This window comes from Elaeis guineensis, chromosome 2 (genome assembly GCF_000442705.2).
Source record: "Elaeis guineensis isolate ETL-2024a chromosome 2, EG11, whole genome shotgun sequence".
NCBI lineage: Eukaryota > Viridiplantae > Streptophyta > Magnoliopsida > Arecales > Arecaceae > Elaeis > Elaeis guineensis.
The window spans coordinates 96,104,783-96,125,656 of NC_025994.2; the positions used below are offsets into that span (position 1 = coordinate 96,104,783).

At 31.3% G+C, this 20,874-nt stretch overlaps 1 long non-coding RNA gene across 4 annotated transcripts in view; it reads left to right on the top strand.

The window, feature by feature from the left end:
* LOC105051666 (uncharacterized) overlaps positions 1-18,554 on the top strand; it is a 31,815-nt gene extending 13,261 nt beyond the window's left edge. For all 4 annotated transcript variants that reach the window (XR_003802005.2, XR_012138793.1, XR_012138794.1 and 1 more), the window contains one exon: positions 17,779-18,554. This is a non-coding gene — a long non-coding RNA (uncharacterized lncRNA). The remainder of the gene's footprint in view (positions 1-17,778) is intronic.
* The last annotated feature ends 2,320 nt before the right edge of the window (positions 18,555-20,874 follow it).

Genomic DNA, 20,874 nt, shown 5'->3' on the forward strand with positions numbered 1-20,874 from the left:
TTTCACCTGCCAGTGCTACCTCTCCCTCAGGTAGGAACCGAGCATGCCCAAAGTCAGCCACCCGAACATGCGAACAATCATCCAGGAGTACGTTACTTGGCTTCAAATCTCTGTGGATGACCATGGGTTTTTGTTCATGAAGATATTGCACTGCCTGAGCAACTTCCAACGCCTTCTTTAACCTTTCTTTCAAAGGGGGAAGAGGTATTGACCTTTCTCTTTGCCTCTCCTTATGTCCGTGCAACCATTTTGTTAAAGTCTTTCCACTTAACAGCTTTGTGACCACCCATCCATTTGCTGGTGGGAGGAGACATGCACCCATTAATCGTTGATTTTATGTTGTCGATGGAGAGGAGCTCACGCTTTCTCCACTGATATTATCTACTTTCCCAAGTCTCCCACCACAACTCAGAAAAAAAGAAAGAAAGAAAAAAAAATCCCCGCTAACGCGCTTCTTTTTCTCTCTCTCACAAAAGAAACACAACGCACTCAAACCCACATCTACCGTCCAAATGGTCCATGTCATCAATCTGCGACATCTGATTCAACGGTTCCCATTTGCTCCGCCGCCCAAAATAAAACAAAGGCGTCCCACCCCTAGCCCGTGCGGACCCGGTTCGTCTCCGCCCAACAGTTGCCAGGCTCAAACCCAACACCTCACCCCGAGCCATCGAACCCAACCAAAACTTAAATAAATCAAAAATAAAAACTCAAATTAAAATGAAAAAGAAATAAAAGGCCGGGGTTGGCGGAGAGAGGGGAGACAGGAGAGAGAGAGCAGGAGGGGGAGGAGAGAGGGAGAGCAGGAAAACAAACGAAAGCGCATCACGAACTCGTTGTGAGGGTTTTTTTCTCTGGAGGGCTCGCTGGATAGAGGAGGGAGGGGAGAAGAAACTTAGAGGGAAAAATTGTAAATTTCTCCAACTCCTGGGGTGAGGCTCAAGGTTTCTTCACTCGTCCCCTTCTTGCTGAATCTAGCGTTAGGTCTTTTCTTTCTCCTCTTCCGCGTGGTGTTTTGACAGCGCACAAGAGAGTTGTGAGGGCATGATTCGGGAACGTGAACGGCATCGTCGGAGTAGTCATGGTAGTGGGGAGTTGAGGGGCCGGCCCTCTCTTCATCGTTCGGGGAGAAAAGCGGACGCAAGACCGAGCCTTTTTTTTTTTTAGTGATGTGTCATGCAACTGTTTAACCACGTGTCGAATGGAGATGCCTTAACGCGGTTGCTCCGGTTTTATATATATATAATAGAATATATGTCATGAAATTTAGAAATTTTATTGCTTAAAATTTTTTTTTGTGGTCATAAAATTTACTCCTGCCATGATTCGAATCAAAAAGTTGTTTTCATAATTTTTGGACATTTTCTTTTAAAATTAACTCCACCTTTGAATTTTCATGTTTCAAAATTTGAAACTTAGTCCAAAAGAAGGGTTTACAATTACAAATTTTCTTGTAAAAATTATTTTTGTCAATTTGGAACATTATCATTTGAACAAATAATCTTCTTTGAAATTATATTTTGCGAAGTTTGGAAAAACTTTTGATTTTGGAACATTTTGAAGTTTTGAAAATGGTTTTGTGGTTATAAAGATTTACTTAGATTGACAAAATTTTATGAAAATATGGATCTTTTATGGTTTATTAATATTCTCATCTCAACAACTGTTTTACACTTCTGAAAAATAAGTTTTAAAATTAAAACAGTTTTAGTTTGAAATGAGGTTTTCCAATTATAAAGTTTTTTGACCTTTATTTTTGGTTTTTTTTCTTTGCATATATACCCTATCAATATGATTTGTTGCATACTTTTCAAAAATCACTGTTTGCATGTGTACTTCACAAATTCCTGTTTTGCAGGGAAGTCCCTCATCAGATTTTTGCCTAATGGTGCATTATTGTTACAATTTTTTTTCACATTAAAAAGATATTTTAGAAAGGCACTCATGTATTGTTTTAGCTAGGAAACCACATGAACAATATTGGAACCCTGGAATTTAAGTAGTGTAGGTTCAAAGGAATTTTTGGTAATAATGAAGCTATTTAACCATTATTTTTCTGTTTCATCTTTTTAACAACTAAACACCTATTTTCAAATTGCTTGTTCTAGTATTCTAAAATTTTCAATTTCAAAAGAAGGTTTTGTAATCATTAGGTTTTCCCTTGTTAGGATTTTATATCAAAATGTGTTTTTGTAATGTGTGAACATTCTCCTTTTAAAATCTATATTTCATAACAGTGTTGGGCTGGGATATTCAAAATAGGAATATTCTCATTTTAACAAATAAAATTCATTTTTGGTATTCAAATTTGCAAAATTAAAAAATGTTGAGTTTTGAAAATAGTATCATAATTATAGATGTTACCTTGCATCGACCAAGTTTCTGAAAAAGACATTCTGTAGTTTTTAAAACGTTCTTTGAACAATGAAGGTGTACTTTTTGGATTCATATGTATTAAGATTCAAAAATTTTCTTTGAATCAAGTTTCTAAATAGAAAAAGTTTTGTTACCTTCGTTTTTCATTGAAATAATTGGAGCATTCTCCTTTTAACAACCAAACTCTCACTTATAGGTTTGTCATGTTTTGATATTTAAAAATTTTCAGTACAAAAGAAGTTTTTTCACTCATGGGTGTCATGTTATGATTGGCATGGAATACGTGTTTTTGTAATTTGGAAATGATCCTTTTGCAAACTAACTCCATTTTGAAATTGGACATTTCAATCACTAAGGTTTCTCATTGCATTTTTATTTCAAAAATGAGGTGTTGTTCTTTTGAAATGTTCTCATTTTAACAAGCTCTTCTCTGGAATCACAAAGCTTTTCCGTATCATGATTTTATGTCAACAAACATTTGTTTAAAATTTATGGACACTCTTCTTTCGAAAACTATACACAACTTTTAAAATTGTTGAAAAAATGTTTTAATGCAGACTAAAAGAAATATGTTTTTGTGATGTAAGAACATTCTTATTTTGACATATAAGGTCCTCTTGGAAACACAATTTTCAAACTCAGAAAATGCTTTCCTAGTTATAAAAAATTTATATTTGCCATAATCATAGAATTGCATCTTTTGTGGTTCATGGATGTTTAACAACTAGACTTATGAAAAGTTTCAGAGTTCAAAAAGGTTTAAAATTTCCAAAGAAGTTTTCAAACCATAAAGTTGTCTAACATTCATTATTTGTTTTGAAAATTAAAGCATTATTCTTTTTAATAACTAAACTCTTTTTTTTGAAATAACATGTTTTGAAATCTAGAAGTTTTATGTTCAAAACATAATTATTTTGTGGTCATAAAATTTGCTCATGCCATGATTCGAATCAAAAAGTTGTTTTTGTAACTTTTTAATTTACACTTCTGAAAAATTAGTTTTAAAATTACAAAAAATGTTTGAAATGAGCTTTTCCAATTATAAAGTTTTTTGACCTTTATTTTTGGGTTTTTATTGCATATATACGAAAACTTGGTGAAACAATGTTTTTATGCTGATCAAAAGCAATATATTTCTGTGATGCAGGAACATTCTCATTTTAACATATAAGGTCCTCTTGAAAACACAATTTTCAAAGTCAGAAAAGGCTTTCCTAGTTATAAAAAAATTATATTGCACATATTCATAAAATAGCACCTTCTGTGGTTTATGGATGTTCAACAACTAAACTTGACTTATAAAATGTTTCAAAATTCAGAAAGGTTTAAAATTTCAAAAAAAAAATTCAAACCATAAAGTTTTCTAGCCTTCATTTTTTTTTGAAAATTAAAGCATTGTTCTTTTTGATAACTCAACTTAAGAATTCTTTTGAAATAAACTTGTTTTGAAATTTAGAAATTTTATGTTTAAAAAAAGTTTTTTGGTCATAAAGTTTACTGATGCCATGATTTGAATGAAAAAGTTGTTTTTGTAATTTTGGTAATATACACTTCTGAAAAATTAGTTTTAAAATTATAACATTCGTTTGAAATGAGATTTTCCAATTATAAAGTTTTTTGAGCTTTATTTTTGGGTTTTTTTGCATATGTACCCAATGTTGTTGAAACAATGTTTTTATGCTGACCAAAAGAAACATGTTTTCATGATGCAGGAGTATTCTGATTTTAACATATAAGGTCCTCTTGGAAACACAATTTTTAAAATCAGAAAATTCTTTCCTATTTATAAAAAAATCTTATATTGGCCATACTCATAAAATAGCACCTTTTGTAGTTTATGGATGTTCAACAACAAAACTTGGTTTATAGAATGTTTCGAAATTCAAAAAGGTTTAAAATTTCTAAAAAGGTTTTCAAACCATAAAGTTTTCTAACCTTCATTTTTTGTTTTGAAAATTAAAGCATTATTTTTTTGATAACTCAACTCTTCTTTTGAAATAGCATGTTTTGAAATTTAGAAATTTTAGATTCGAAAAAAAATGTTTTGTGGTCATAAAATTTGCTCATGCAAATTGGAGCATTCTCCTTTGAACAACCAAACTCTCACTCACACGTTTGCCATGTTTTGATATTTAAAAATTTTAAGTTCGAAAGAAGTTTTCACACTCATAGGTGTCATGCTATGATTTGTATGGAAAAGGTGTTTTTGTAATTTGGAAACACTCCTTTTGCAAACTAACTCCATTTTGAAATCGGACATTTCAATCAGCAAGATTTCTCATCCGATTTTTATTTCAAAAATGAGGTTTTGTTGTTTTGGAATGTTCTCGTTTTAACATGCTTCTCTTCTGGAATCACAAAGCTTTTCCATGTCATGATTTTGGATCAGCAATTGTTTTTAAATTGATGAACATTCTTCTTTTGAAAACTAGACTAAAATTTGGAAATTGTTGAAAAAATGTTTTTATGCTGACTAGAAGAAGTTTGTTTTTGTGATGTAGGAAAATTCTCATTTTGACATATCAGGTCCTCTTAAAAACACAATTTTCAAACTCAGAAAATGCTTTCCTAGTTATAAAAAAATTATATTGGCCATAGTCGTAGAATAGCCTTTTTGGTTGTTTATGCATGTTCAACAACTAGACTTACGAAAAGTTTCGAAGTTCAAAAAGGTTTAAAATTTCAAAAGAAGTTTTTAAACCATAGAAGTTTTCTAACATTCATATTTTGTTTTGAAAATTAAAGCATTATTCTTTTTAATAACTAAACTCTTCTTTTGAAATAACATGTTTTGAAATTTAGAAATTTTATACTCATAAAAAAATGTTTGTGGTCATAAAATTTACTTATGCCTTGATTCGAATCGAAATGTTGATTTTGTAATTTTTTTTAGTTTACACTTTTGAAAATTTAGTTTTAAAATTAAAAAAATTTGTTTGAAATGAGCTTCTCCAATTATAAAGTTTTTTGGCCTTTATTTTTGTGTTGTTTTTGCATATATATCAAAAGTTGGTGATACAATGCTTTTATGCTGACCAAAAGAAATATATTTTTGTGATGTTGGAACATTCTCATTTTAACATATAAGGTCCTATCGGGAACACAATTTTCAAAATCAGAAAATGCTTAGTTATAAAAATTTATGTTAGGCATATTCATAAAATAGCACTTTTTGTGGTTTATGGATGTTCAACAACTAAACTCGACTTATAAAATGTTCCAATATTAAAAAATGGTTTAAATTTCAAAAGAGTTCGCAAACCATAAAGTTTTCTAACCTTCATTTTTTGTTTTGAAAATTAAAGCATGATTCTTTTTTACAGCTCAACTCTTCTTTTGAAATAATGTGTTTCAAAATTCAAAAATTTTATGCTATAAAAAAATGTTTTGTGGTTGTAAAATTTACTCTTTCCATGATTCAAATCAAAAAGCAGTTTTTGTAATTTACACTTCTAAAATTTAAGTTTTAAAATTTAAAAAATTAGTTTGAAATGAGCTTTCTTTTCCAATTATAATGTTTTTTGACCTTTATTTTTTGTTTTTTTTTTTTGCATATATGCCTTGTCAATATGATTTGTTGCATATTTTTCGAAAAATACTATTTGCAAGCAAGGTTCGCCGTCTCGGTACCGATGGCCGTTTCGGTCGGTCGGCGGTACGGTTCGGTATGGTTTCGTATCGAACCGAATCGGCAGCAAACTGATGAAGGCATCGGATCTGAATCAGGGGAAGAAAAAGAGAGAAATAGAGAGGGGGAGGAAGAAAGAAAAGGAGGGACGGGAAGGAGGGGGCGGGGTCGCTGGATGGCCTCTGGCTAGCCGCTGTGACCGTTGGATAGCGCAGTCCGCGCACGCGGTGCCGCGGGCGTGAAACAAGGGTGACGCCCCTGTTTCACGATTTTTTTTTTACAATCAAAATTTAAGTGAAGCCGGCAAATGGTTTGCTGGCTTCATTGATTTTAATTTTTTTTAAAAAAATTTTTTAAACAGTGAAGCCGGCAAATGGTTTGCCATCTTCACTGTTGATCTTTGTTTTTAAAAAAGAGGACTGCGTGAACAGGGACGACAGACCATATTCCGCGATCGCGATGCCGCCTGTGTCGTTTCCACCACCTCCCTCCCCCGGTCTCGGTAAAGCCTGCATCCGCGACCGTGATGCCTCCCACTCCCATCTCCAGTGATCTCTTTCCTTTTCTCTCTCTCTCTCTCGCTCGTTTCAAAGTCCTATCGGGTGAACCAACGAGCCGTGGATGCTTTCGCGGCCCTCTGGTGGCCGCAGCGGGCCACTGCTGGCCTCCAGCGGCTCTCGCCTTCCTCCCTCTCTCCTCTCTCTCTCTTTCTCACTTTCCCTCTCTTTTCCTCCCTCCTTCGCCGGTATACCCTTTGAGCCAGCTGAACCGTGCCAGTTCCTCATCGGTCCGACTCGGTACGGGGTGTACCGGCCGGTTTGGCACGGTACAGCATTTCATATTTGTAAGTATACTTCATAATTTTCTATTTCGCAAGGATACTCATTAGATTTTTGACTACTGGTGCATTATTGTTGCAATGTTCTTTCATGTTAAAAGGATATTTCAGAAAGGCACTCATTTATTGTTTTAGGTAGCAAACCACAAGCATAATGTTGGAACTTTGGTATTTAAATAGCGTAGGTTCAAAAGAACTTTTTGTAATAATAAAGTTATTTGACTTTTATTTTTCTATTTCATCTTTTTAACAACTAAACACCTGTTTTCAAATTATTGTTCTAATATTCTAAAATTTTCAAGTTCAAAAGAAGGTTATGTAATCATTAAGTTTTCCCATGTTAGGATTTTATATGAAAATGTGTTTTTGTAATGAGTGAACATTCTTCTTTTAAAAGCTAAATTTCATAATTATGATGTTGGGCTTGGATATTCTCATTTTGACAAATAAAATTCATTTTTGTATTATAATTTGCAAAATTAAAAAATGTTAAGAGTTTTGAAAATAGTGTCATAGTTGTAGATGTTTCCTACCAGGTTTCTGAAAAGACATTCTGTAGTTTTTAAAATGTTCTTTGAACAACAAATGTTTACTTTCTGAAATCATAGGTATTAAGATTCAAAAATTTTGTTTGAATCAAGTTTCTGAATGGAAAAAGTTCTGTTACCTTCATTGTTTGTTTGAAAAATTGGAGCATGTTCCTTCTAACAACCAAACTCTCACTCATAGGTTGGTTGTGTTTTGATATTTAAAAATTTTGTCACACTCATAGGTGTCATGTTATGATTTGTATGGAAAAGGTGTTTTGTTAATTTGTAAACACTCCTTTTGCAAACTAACTCCATTTTGAAATTGGACATTTCAATCACTAAGGTTTTTCATCCCATTTTAATTTCAAAATTGAGGTTTTGTTGTTTTGGAATGTTCTCATTTTAACAAGCTCCACTTCTGGAATCATAATGCTTTTCCATGTCATGATTTTATATCAATGAATGCTTTTTCTAATTTATGAACATTCTTCTTTTGAAAACCAGATGCAACTTTAGAAGTTTGTTGAAAAAATGTGTTTTTTTTTTTTGATGTAGGAACATTCTCATTTTAACATATAAGGTCCTCTTGGAAACACAATTTTCAAACTCAGAAAATGCTTTCCTAGTTGTAAAAAATTTATATTGGCCATATTCATGTAATAGCACCTTTCATGGTTTATGGATGTTTTTATTTCAACAACTACACTTGACTTATGAGAAGTTTCAAAATTCAGAAAGGTTAAAAATTTCAAAAGAAGTTTTCTAACCTCCTTTTTTTTTTATTGAAAATTACAGCATTATTCTTTTTGTTAACTAACCTCTTCTTTTGAAATAGTATGTTTTGAAATTTAGAAATTTTTTGTTAAGAAAGAGTTATGTGGTCATAAAATTTACTCATGCCATGATTCAAATCAAAAAGTTGTTTTCGTAATTTACACTTCTGACAAATAAGTTTTAAATTTAAAAAATTTAGTTTGAAATTAGCTTTTCCAATTATAAAGTTTTTTGACCTTTATTTTTGGGTTTTTTTCGTATATACCTGTCAATATGATTTGTTGTGTAATTTTCAACAATCACTATTTGCATATATACTTCACAAATTCATGTTTTGCATGGATACCTCTCAGATTTTTGACTAATGGTGTTTAGGACTGGAAGTGGGCCCAAACTGGGTCTTTGGGTCGGGTCATGAGCTATGCATAAAGCAATTTAGGTCATTTTGGGTCTTAAAAATAGGAGTCGAAGGAACTTTGGGCAGCCTAGCTTGGTCTAGGCCCAACTTGATCCTGGTTGTGTGAACTAGGCTTGAAAGCCTACCCTAGAATTAGGTCGGAGCTAACCAGGAACTGGGCCTAAATTGGCCTGGGGTTGCTCTCTGTCTGTCCTCTCTTTAATCTTGGGCCTCTTAGTGATGGAGAGTATGGCGGATCCATGTTGGCACCTTCTTTTCTTTTGAGCTAACGGAAAATAGTAAATAATGAGACAGGTTTGTGCTTACTTGTGAGATCATTTTTTTGATTTATCCTGCATTTATATTTTTGTGTTCAGTAAATACATCACCAGTGGGCCCCAAATCAGGTCAATTGAGCCAACGAGGGTCAACCTAGGCTTAATTGGCCCAAACAGGCTAATTTGGGTTAGATTGATTGGTTTTCAAGCTGAGCTGAGTCCCAGGTTTGTGATAAGATTTAGAAAAAGTCTTTAGGACTAAGCTTTGACCAAAAGCCTCTAAAAAATATTCAGACTAGGCTCAAGCAGGGGGATGGCCTGGCCTAATTCTAGTCTTAGTGGCATAAGTGAACAACATTTTTTAAGTATAAAATGGTTTTATTAACCTTTTACATTAGTACCCTCAATATATTGTGAAAAGATAGTTATTTTTAATATGGTTTAATGTTAAAATTTTCAAGGATATAAATGTGTAATGTTAACAAACCAACAATGTCCTTTTACACTCCAAGTAGTTATTTTTAGTACTTTAGTATAACATCTGACATGAAGGAATTAGTTGCAAAGCTAGGATGATTTGAGGGTAGACATGCAAATAGTAAGTTATGGAAGATGTATAACTAACAAGCAATATTTAAGGGCTAGATATGCAAAAAAAAAAGAAAACTCTAATTTTTTGTCTCAAAAATTGGAGCATCATCTTTTTACAATTGTACTCTCTCTGGAAATTGCTTGTTTTGAAATTCAGAAATGTTAAGTTCAAGAGGCCTTGCACTCCAAATTTTCTCATGTTATGATTCTATATATAATCTTTGACCCGTGAAAATTAATTGTGTTTTTGAATTTGGATGTCACAGAATCCAAAGTTTAGTCTAAAAGAGGTTCAGAATTTGAAAGTTTTCTTAGGTCTCATTTTTATTTCTATTGTCATTTCTGAACGTTCTTATTTATATGTGCCAACTCTTATGGAATCACTATTTTTAAAGCTTAAAATTTTTGATTTTTTGAAAATAGTTTTGTAGTTATAAAAGTTTCCTTGCAAATATGATTGACAGATCTTTTGTAATTTTTAAATTTTTTTTTTCAACAGCTAAATCATAGTTTCAAAATCATGCATTTCGAAATTCAAAAGTTTAGCTTTGAGACAAACTTTGAAATTAAAAGTTTTCTTACCTTCATTTTATTGTTTTAAAAATTACAACACTGTTCTTTTGGCAACGGTTCCTTGCTTTTGAAATAGTGAGTTTTAATTTGAAAAATTTTTATTTCAAAAAAGGCTTTTGCTTGTATAAAGTTTTCTGTTGTATCAAATTATACCTTTATGGTTAAGGAATGTTCTGCTTTCAGTAACTAAATTGCACTTTTGGAGTGCTGCTTTTCAAATTTCATAAATTTCAAACACTGAAAGAAGTTTTGGAATTTATAAAGCTTTCTTACCTTCAAATAATTTTATTTTCAAAAATTGGAGTGCTATCCTTTGACTATTGAAACTTTTGAAATTGTATGTGCTGAAATCCACACTTGTAATGTTTCCTCAGGTCATTATTCGATATCGAAAAGATAATTTTGTGTTTGTGAACATTCTCTTTCTCAGAAACTAATTTCACTTTTAAAATCAAATATTGCAAAATACGGAACATGGTCCATGATTACAATTTTTTCTCAAATCCCATTTTTGTTTCCAAACCTGCTCTTTGTCATTTCTAAAGATTCTCTTATTAATAAAAAAATCTCCTTATTTAAATCTCATTTTGTAATGTTCAAAACTTTTGTTAGTGGAAAGTGGTTTAATAGTTATAGAAGTTTCCTTGTGCTAACCAAATTTTCATGAAAACCCATTTATAGTTTCTGCATGTTTTCAGCAATTAAACTGAACTTCAAAATCGTATGTTTCCGGATTTAAAATTTAAGTTTGAAACAAGATTTGGAAATGGTGGAAGTTTTCTGAACTCTTTTTATTTTGAAAGCTAGAGCATTGTCTTTTTTTTTTTTAAAAAAAAAAAAGCTGCCCTTGTGAAACTATGTGCTTTAATTTTAAGAATTAAAATTTTAAAATAGATTTTGCTTTCATGAAGTTTCCTCGCATCATTATTTTGTATCAAAGTGTTTTCGTAACCAACATTTCACTTTCAAAACTAAATCTACTTTTGAAATTGCAAATTTTTAATCTCAAAACTTTGTCCAAAAGTTATGTTCACATTTTCAAAATTTTCAAATCTTATTTTTCTTTGAAAATTAATTCTTTTGATTTTGGAATGTTCTGAATTTAGTAAGTAAGCTCCTCTTTTGGAATTACAATTTTCAACATTCAAAATTTCATGACTTGACCAAACTTTATCTGAATATACTTTTTATGATTTATGAACACTTTTAAATGATGTGTTTTTAAAGTCTGAAGTGAGGTTTTGGGATTTATAAAGTCTTTCACTTTCATTTTTGTTAAAAAAGAAATTAGGGCAATATATTTTTAACAGCAAAATGTTCCTTTCAAAATTGTGTGCCTTGAGAATCCAAACTTTAATGCTCAAAAGATGGTCTCACACTCAATTTTTTCGCATGTATGATTTCATATAAAAATTTATGCTTTGCAAATTTCTCTTTTTTAAAATGTATCCCTACTGTTGAAATCAGATATTTCCAAATTCAAAACTTTGTCTAAAAGGAGGTTTTGCAATTACAAAATTTTCTCCAATCTCATTTCTGTTTCATAAAAGCCTTTGTCGTTCAGAACATTCTCCTCTCAAAAAATCTCTTTTAGAATCACAATTTTAAAGTTCAACACTGTTTGGATGGTCTCATAGATATAAAGTTCCCTTGCATTGACTGAATTTCATTGAAAAATATTATTTAGCTCTTCGATGTTCTCTTTTCAACATCATTTTACTCATTTGAAATTGCATGTCTCTAATTTTAAAATTTCATGTTTGAAATAAGGTTTTGAAGTTACAAAATTTCAACCTTCATTTTTTTTTGTAGCGGAAGTTGGAGCATTGGTATATATATATATATATTTTTAGAAGAAGAAAACTCCATTTTTGAATTTTCATGTCTTGAATCATTAAATAGGTTCCAATAAAGTATGTTGAAATCAAGATTTCATATAGAAAAATTTTATGTAACTTATATAAACATTCCCTTTTCAAAGGCTAAACTTCACTTTTCAATTCACTATTTCTGAAATCCAAAACTTTGTCTAAAAAGATGTGTTCACAATTTTAAAGTTTTCTCAGATCTCATTTCTATTCTTAAACAATTTTCTTGCTTGAGGTATATTTTTGTTTCATCAAATAAGCTCTTTTTTGCAATCACAGTTTCCAAAGTTCAGAAGGGGCAAATCTGGAAAATGGATTCATTGTCATAAAAATTCCTTATCTTGATAAAATATTATCAGAATATACCTTTTGTTGTTCATTAAAGTTGGGAGTTTTGAAATTCATTGCTTTGCATGTGAGAAGTGTTCACAATTATAAAGTTTTCTCAAATGTTATTATGCTTTCAAAATGAGTTTTCTTCATTGAGTAACATTCTCGTTTAACAAATTGTCTCTCTCTTGAAGTCAATTTTCAAGGTTCAAAAACTTTATGTTTAGAATTGTTTGACGGCAAAATTGCATATTTTAAATACCTTTTATAGTTAATGAATTTTCTTCTTTTAACAGCAAAATTGCATATTTCGAATAACATGTCTTGGAATAAAAAAAAAAATTAAAGTTTGGAGTCTAGCTTTCAATTTGTAAAATTTTTCAAGTTTCATTTTTTTTTTAAAGAAATTGGAGTATTATCCTTTTATCAAAATTCTGCTTTTGAAATTGCATAACTATAAACTGAAAAGAATTAGGTTTTGCTTTTCTTCATGATTTGATAAGACAATTCTTCATGATTTTATATGAAGAATATGTTTTTGTAACTTGTGATCATTCTCCTTTTGAAAACAAACTCCACCTTTGAATTTGGATACTTCAAAATTCTAAACTTAATCAAACTATGTTTCAAATTTACAAAGTTTTAGTCATTTCAATTTAGAATAGTTTTTTGTCATTTTGAAACATTCTCATTTTAAAAGATAAACTCTTCTTTTTTGAAATTACAATTTTCAAACTTGAAAATATATGGAAAAGTGATCCCACTGTTTTCAAAAGTCTCATCGCATTGACATTATTTAATTAAAAAATCTATGATAGTTATATTCTCTATTTGATAAGTGAAATGCAGCTTCAAAATAGCATATTTTGAAATTCAAAGTTTGAATATGTAATAAACTTTTATAATTATGAAATTTCCCGCTCTTCGTTTTTGTTTTGAAAGTAAGAATTTTGTTCTTTTGTCAGCACAACACTCTTTGAAAAATTGCATATTTTGTATTTAAATTTTTAATTTGGAAAATGATTTTTCACTCAAAATTTTTTCATTTCATGATTTCATATCAAAGGTGTGCTCAAAATCAGTTGTTTCAAAGTTTATTTTTGTTTGAAAATGAGTTTCGATTATTTCAAAATCATAATTTGCACAGATCACATCTTGCTGAATCTGGAAAATGGTTTTCTAAATATAAAAGTTTCCACGCATTGATTTATTGAAAATTCTTTGCTACTATTTGAATATTTCTTCAAAAGCAACCTACACTTAGAAATCATGTTTTCAAATGTAACAATTTTTTGTGTGAACTAGGTTTTGAAATTGTTTTTTTTTTTTTTTTTGGTCTTCACCTTATTTTTTCGTTTCTGACGTAAATCCCACACTGAAATTGCATATTTAAAATTCTAAAATATGTTCAAAGTTCACAGTTATGAAGTTTTGTCAAATCTCGTTTTGGTTTCAATTTTCAAAATGAGTTTTTGCTATTTAATAATATCCTCATTTCAATACTTCTTCTTGGAAAGTCAGTTCTCAAAGTTCTCAAAGTTTATGTTTAAAAAATAATTTTGCGGTTATCAATATTCTCTTGTATCAACTGAATATCATTGAAATATATTTTATAGTTTAAGAATGTTGTCCTTTTTGAGTTATTCAATCACTTATTTCCAAATTCAAAAATTAACCTTGAAATATAGTTTTCTGGAAACACGAAGTTTCTAGACTTGCCTTCTTTTGTTTCAAAGGATTGGTGAATTATCCTTGTAACAACGAAGCTCTCCTTTTGAGGTTGCATGTTTTGAAATTCAAAAGTATTGAATTTGAAAGATGTTTTAACTTTTATAGAGTTTTCTTGCATCATAATTTCATTTCAGAAAAGATGTTCTGTGATTTGTGAACAATCTGATTTCAGTAACTTACTCAACTTTTAAAAGCTGATGTCTTGAATTTCAAAAGTTAGTTCAAAAGAAGGGTTCATAAATATAAAGTTTTCTGAAAATTTCACTTATATTTCAACACAAGTTTTTGTTATTTTTGAATATTCTCTTTTTAACAAATAAGCTCCTCTTTTGAAGTTACGGTCTGAAAATTCAGAACTTTTAAGGTTTCAAAGTGCCTTTTGGTTACAAAAATTTCCTAGTTCAAGAGAAGGGTTTCTAGTTCAAAAGAAGGGTTCATAATTACAAAAATTTCTGAAATTTTCACTTATATTTGAAAACAAGTTTTTGTTATTTTGGCATATTCTCATTTTAACAAATAGGCTTCTCTGTTGAAGTCCCATTCTGCAAATTCAAAACTTTTGTGGTTTCAAAGTGGGTTTTCAGTTACAAAATTTTCCTTGAATTCCTTTTTTGAAATGGCATGTTTGAAATTCCAATTTTTTTAGTTCGAAAGAGATTTTTCTCCCATGATGTTTTCTATGTTCTGTGATTTGTGAATAATCTGATTTTAGTAACTTACTCAACTTTTAAAAGCTGATGTCTTGAATTTCAAAAGTTAGTTCAAAAGAAGGGTTCGTAAATACAACGTTTTCTGAAAATTTCACTTATATTTCAAAAATTAGTTTTTGTTATTTTTGAATGTTCTCTTTTAATCAAATAAGCTCCTCTTTTGAAGTTACAGTCTGAAAATTCAGAACTTTTGAGGTTTCAAAGTGGTTTTTGGTTACAAAAGTTTCCGAGTTCAAGGGAAGGATTTCTACATTGTAGTTCAAAAGGAGGGTTCACAACTACAAAATTTTCTGAAATTTTCACTTAATATATGGACTCCTCTTTTAAAGAAATGGGACTTGGTATATTAATTGACTTTCAAGCAAGATGGTCGAACACTCATAATGTCACATGAGGATGATTATATGTATTGTCTTGTGATACGTGTCAAGGTTTGCGTTTTGAAAGGGGAGAAAATAAGAGCTAAGGACATGTGATTTTTATGATAGATTTTGTTGTTCCGGTAAAACCATAAGACTGCTGGATCATAGATTAGTATTCATTGTGGTGTTCTTCTCTATAAAAAATTACGAATATATGACTGTATGGTCATAAAGTAGATAGTTGGGTCATTACGTGAATATAGTGGTCTGGTATGAGTCTAACTTTTGAAAAGCATAATTTTGTTTCAAATGAGTTCATGCAATTTATGCTCATATGCTGTCCTAAGGGCATGGATGCTTTACTCTTTTCCATGATTATATGTGCAAGTCTCTATTTTTTTGTAGAGTAGGTCTCAGAAAAATTGGTCAACATTTGAGACCTGGCCTTTGTTCTTCAGAGAAATAAACATGGCTTATGAACTTATATTTAAGATGCTTGAAGACCGGTAATGGTTCATGAGCATGACCATAACTACTGTTTTGTATATGTTCATGGTTTCTATTTAACAGGAGGAGAAAATAATATCTGGGGACAGATTTTATTATTTTCATAGAATCATAACATTGTTGGGTTATGTAACAGCATTTGTTATGATGTTATCCTTCTATATACAAAACTTGAAAGGCATTTCTTAGTATGATAATTGATAATTTATGCCTAGCACTTTCAAAGTTGTTGACTTGCATTAATTCTATGCTCTTAGTCTTCATTTTCTTTTAGATTTTATGCACGATTTTCCATTTTTTGCAAGTCCAGATTGTTATATGGACCTCATATGTGTTGTGGTAAGATTAATGTGTTATAACGAAAGACATACTGGGTTAATTGTGGAAAGAGATGAAAATGGAATGGATACGAGCACTATATTTTTAAAGTTGTGATTGTTGTTGCTACCAATGGTTCATTGTAATTTAGAGGAGCTCTGTTAACACTCCAGAGCACGTAGTCTCTGGTTTCTTTTCTTATCCCATGTAAGTATTCACTTCTAATAAAAGCCGGGTGGCAGTACCTCTGCTTCCCTTTTCCTCACAAAAAAAAAAAGAAGAAAAGAAAAGAAAAGAAAAAGAGGTTCATTGTAGAATGGTTGATATTGGGTTAATTGTGCTGATTGATGTACTGTGGCTGTTTCACTAAAACGTGCTAATGTAAAATCTGAATACTCCAAGTTTCTTATCCTTATTTTGCGAATTACTTTAAGATAAGTAAAAGTTTGGCAGTTCCTATGTAAGTTCACTACAAGATTCTCTCGGGAAACTTAGGATTTCTGAAATCTTACATTTAATTTTAAAAAGTGTATTAATGGAAGTAGAAGATGTTAAGAGTTCCAATTGGAATCATATTAAAGCAATTAAATTCTGTTACATGTAAAGGGAACATCCAACTACAACATTTTTTTTTCCAAAGTGGATAATATGCAAATTGCAACCCCAACCACGTCCATAGCAGTTTATCCAGTAATGAAATTTTAACTTTTGGCATAAATGGCAGTTCACATACAAAACATAGAGTGGGATAAAGTTTTCTAAATTTCGAAAATAGACTTTTTTCTTCTGCCTAGTTTTTCTTCAATCCTCTGTTTTGCTTATAAATTCATCCAATTGTTCTATGGCATAAGTTGCTTGCTGGGAGTTTCTCATTTGGAAGGCTTAACTGGTGCATCTCAATTTTTGATTAAGGGCTCAAACCCTTGGCTGTGCTTATATTGCAAAATTCTTTACTTTCTTTGGAAAAGCACTTTGGTGCACCTCATCAAATTTCTTGAAAAGGGTCGAACCTGAGATGAAGCTGCAAAATCCTCAGTTTGCTCCTCAAATATACTTCTGTGTATCATTGGTTCATTGCTGGGATGTTGATGTAAGTGTGACCTGCATAAAACCTCAGTTTCTGACTTGTCTCCATAATGAAGCTTGATCATCAAGCTTTCTTGCTTAAAGCCAAGCAAACCGATGAGGATGCTTATGTTGCACTGCCTATCTAGATTGTCTCTAGTTTATTTCTTGATTCTGTGGGATTTAACTGTTAACTGTTTTAGTACAGGAGCATGTAGGTTCAAACCAACTGCTCATTCCATGCTTCATATAGATTCTCCATTTGCACTTCATTGTAGGAGGGAAAAATTTAAATTTTCAATGATAAAATATTAACTCTTCATTTTCATTTCCATTTTCCAATGATGAAATAAAATTTTGGATAATTGTTTACAATCTCAGACAACTTGATCCCTTGCAACATGATTGGATCCTGTTTCTATGTCTACCAATGTATATGCTGCTAAAGATATCAATGACCGAAGGGGGCTGGCATGCTTGACCAACTGACCTTCATAATATATGCTGATGGTGCAAATCTTTATGAGGAATCAACTCACCTGGTATTCTTCCTTAAAAGAAGTCCATGGTTGCTAGCCATGCATCTGTGACGAGCTTGTTTTAGTAAAGAAGTTTGCTTATTTTGCTGTTAATATTGCTCTCAGCCAGCTGCCTATGCCTTGCATCTGAGCTTATGCTGTTAATATTTACTAGGTTTCTTCAGTTCTGTGACAACACTAGGTGTATATTCACATGCAGAACAACTAGAGCCATTACGCATTCTTGGCTTTTAGTAGGCTCAATATCTCTATAAAATGAAGATAGCACATGTATATGGTTGCTTCATTATAGTGCAAAAATCATGCTGCATTCAATTTTCTCAGATCCTCTCACTGGCCCCAGTTCTTGGTGTTGTAACACAGGTTGGTTTCGCCAGTCACTTCTAAGCCTTGAGCAACTTGGGGGCTGCAAAACTTTTACTAGGTCCCCTTGTGGATCTTCTTTCTATTTGGGAACTTCACAGCCAATGAATTCTTCCCATGGAAGGTGAGCCCTCCATGCTAGTTGAGCCTTATCTGAATCCACCAAAGTTGTTTCGAACCGTCCATCATCACCACAGCTGCCCCTGAAGACGCCACAACTGAGTGCAGCATATTCAATTTCACATCGTATATTTGGAGCTGCTGTAGCATCCTCTATCCTGTTAATTCCTGCTTCTATGAAGTTTAGCCTTATGTATGATGTATGAAGGCCAATTTCTGAAGTTGCTTTTGAGGGAGCAGTTTCAAAATCTGTCGAAACCAAGTATCTGGATCTGTTTACAGGTGACTACCCTAGAATAATGGTATTCAGACCAGCATAGATTCTTGTTTTATTTGCAAATAGCCATCCAGAATAAGTAGGAACCTGCTGCTAAAAATATTATTCCTCTAACTGTGTTTGAACTATGGTTGTTTTTGTTTTTCATTATGTTGAAATTGGAGTACTCATTTTATGAGAACCGTGACAAACTCCATATTTTCTGTGCCTGAACCTGGAATCTCTCCCCACCGCATGCTGAGAGGAGAGTGGGGTGCCCACAGGCAGCTCAGAGTGTTGTTGCCTTTGGTCTACTGTAACCATCTGCTGTTCTTCCCACTATAGATATGTTTTCAGGCGCAGGGTTTGTGAAATGCAGGATAGCAAAGTTACCTTGGCCCCCCCGAATGGATCAACATTTGCTTTTTTTCACACAGAAATATGATTTGTTGGAATGCATTTCCATGACTTGAAACCGCAATTTAGCACACGGATTTTTGAGCTGAGCATTTCACCATTCAACATTCCTCAAGCATTTCACCATTCAACATTCCTCTAGATAAATGTTCCTATGAATGCAGGAAGTCCGGTGAAATGGAACCTTTCAATGTGTAAAGTGGTTCTAAAAGAAACAATTAAGGCATCCAATCATGAGTAAGAACTATGAAATAAGTGCTGTGATCTTACATAGTTTTTATTTTAAAATGAGTTTTTGTCCTTTTGGATGTTCTTGTTTTAACACATAAACTTCTTTTGAACATCACAATTTCCATAGTTCAAACTGTTTGGAATTTGGAAAATTGTTAGATATAAAAAACTTCTTCGCATTGACCAACTTCATGGAATAGGCCCTTGTAGTTTGTGAATGCTCTGCTTCCAGCAACTAAATTCAAAATCACAATTCAAAATCAAAACAATTAATTTTGAAATAAGGCTTTGAAATTGTAACATTTTTTGATCTCACTTTCTTATTTCAAAAGTAGGACATGAAATTTCATGTTTTAAAATTCAAAATTTTATTGTTTAAAAAGGTTTCACTCCAATGGAATTTCCTGACGTCCTAATTTCATGTCAAAAATTTCTTTTGTAATTTATTAACATTCAGCAGGTTAAGATTAAACTACAATTGAAAATGTGAGTTTTGAAATTTTCAAGTCATAGCTTGTCACTGCAGAAGTTTTCTCAATTACAAAAGTTTTCTCAGATCTCAATTTTTTTCAAAATGTGTTTTTGTCATTTTGAAATATTCTAATTTTAATATATGGACTCCTCTTTTTAAATCTTAATCACCAAAGTTCTGAATTTTATGCTTGGAAAAAGTTTTCATAGTTTTAGCATTTTCTCACATTAGTCAATGTCAATGAAATAATTTAAAAGATGATTTCAAGTTGTAAAGTTTTTGACCCCCATTTTTTTGATTGGAGCGCCATTCTCTTAACAGCTAAAATCTACTTTTGAAATTGCCTGTTTTTGAAATTCAAAAGTAGTAAGTTCAGAAGAACGTTTTGAATTTGGAGTTTTCTTATATCATGATTTCATATCAAAAAGGTGTTTTTATTTGAATCAGATTTTTAGAAATTAAAATTTAGCCTAAAAGGGTTTTTCGACCTTTATTGTTCATTTAAAAAATTGGTGGACCATTCTTTTAACTGGTAAACTCTCCTTTTGAAATTGCTTGTGTTGAAATTTGTACCTAAAGTTCTCTTGCATCATGGTTTCATAACAAAAAAGTTATTTTACAATTTTGAACTTTTTTTTATAAAATAAACATCACTTTTGAAATTAGATGCTTCAAAATTTTAAACTTTGTCTGAAAAGAGGGTTTGCAAGCGGAAAGTTTTCTCAAATCTCATTCATTGTTTCAAATTAGGTTTTTTTTTTGTAGTTTCTGAATCTTATCATCTTAACAAATAAACTCCTCTTTATTCAAAACTTTTGATCTAGAAATTTGTTTTGTGGTTATAAATGTCTTGTTACATCAGCCATCAAGTAAATTTCATCAAAAAGCTTTTGTGTGTATGAATTTTCTTGATTCTACTGGAGAACTTCACACTTTTGGAAATTCAAAATTTTGAGTTGTAAATAAGATTTAGGAATGATAAAATTTTTTGGTTATCATTTTTCATTCTGAAAATTAGAGCATCATCGTTTTGGCAACAATACTCAATTTAATTGCATCTTTTTACTTTAAGAAAATTTAAGTTCAAAAATTATTGCACTTTCATGGTTTCTCAGGTCAGTTTCGTGTCAAAAAGTATTTTGCTTGATAATGAGTTTTTGTAATTTAGGAGCATTCTCATTTGTCAAATAGGGTCCTATTTAGGAATTAGTACATTCAAAGTTCAAAATTTAATATTTAGAAAATTGCTTCTTGGTTATAAAAGGGCCCTCACATTGGCCATATTTCATCGAAATAAGTTTTGTAGTTTACAAATGTACTCCTTTCAATAACTAAACTGTAATTTAGGTGTAAGTGAGACTGCAATTTTGAAGTCATATGTTTCAAATCAATAAGTTGAAGTTTGAAAATGTTTTGAAATTCTAAAGTATTGTGATCTTCACTTTGTTACTTGAAAAGTTGGAGCATTATCCTGTGAACAACCGAACTCTCCTTTGAAATCACATATTTTGAAATTCAGATATTTTATATTCAAAAAAAGATTTCACACACAGTTTTTTCATATCATGATTTTATATTTAAAAGCTGTTCTTGTAGTTTA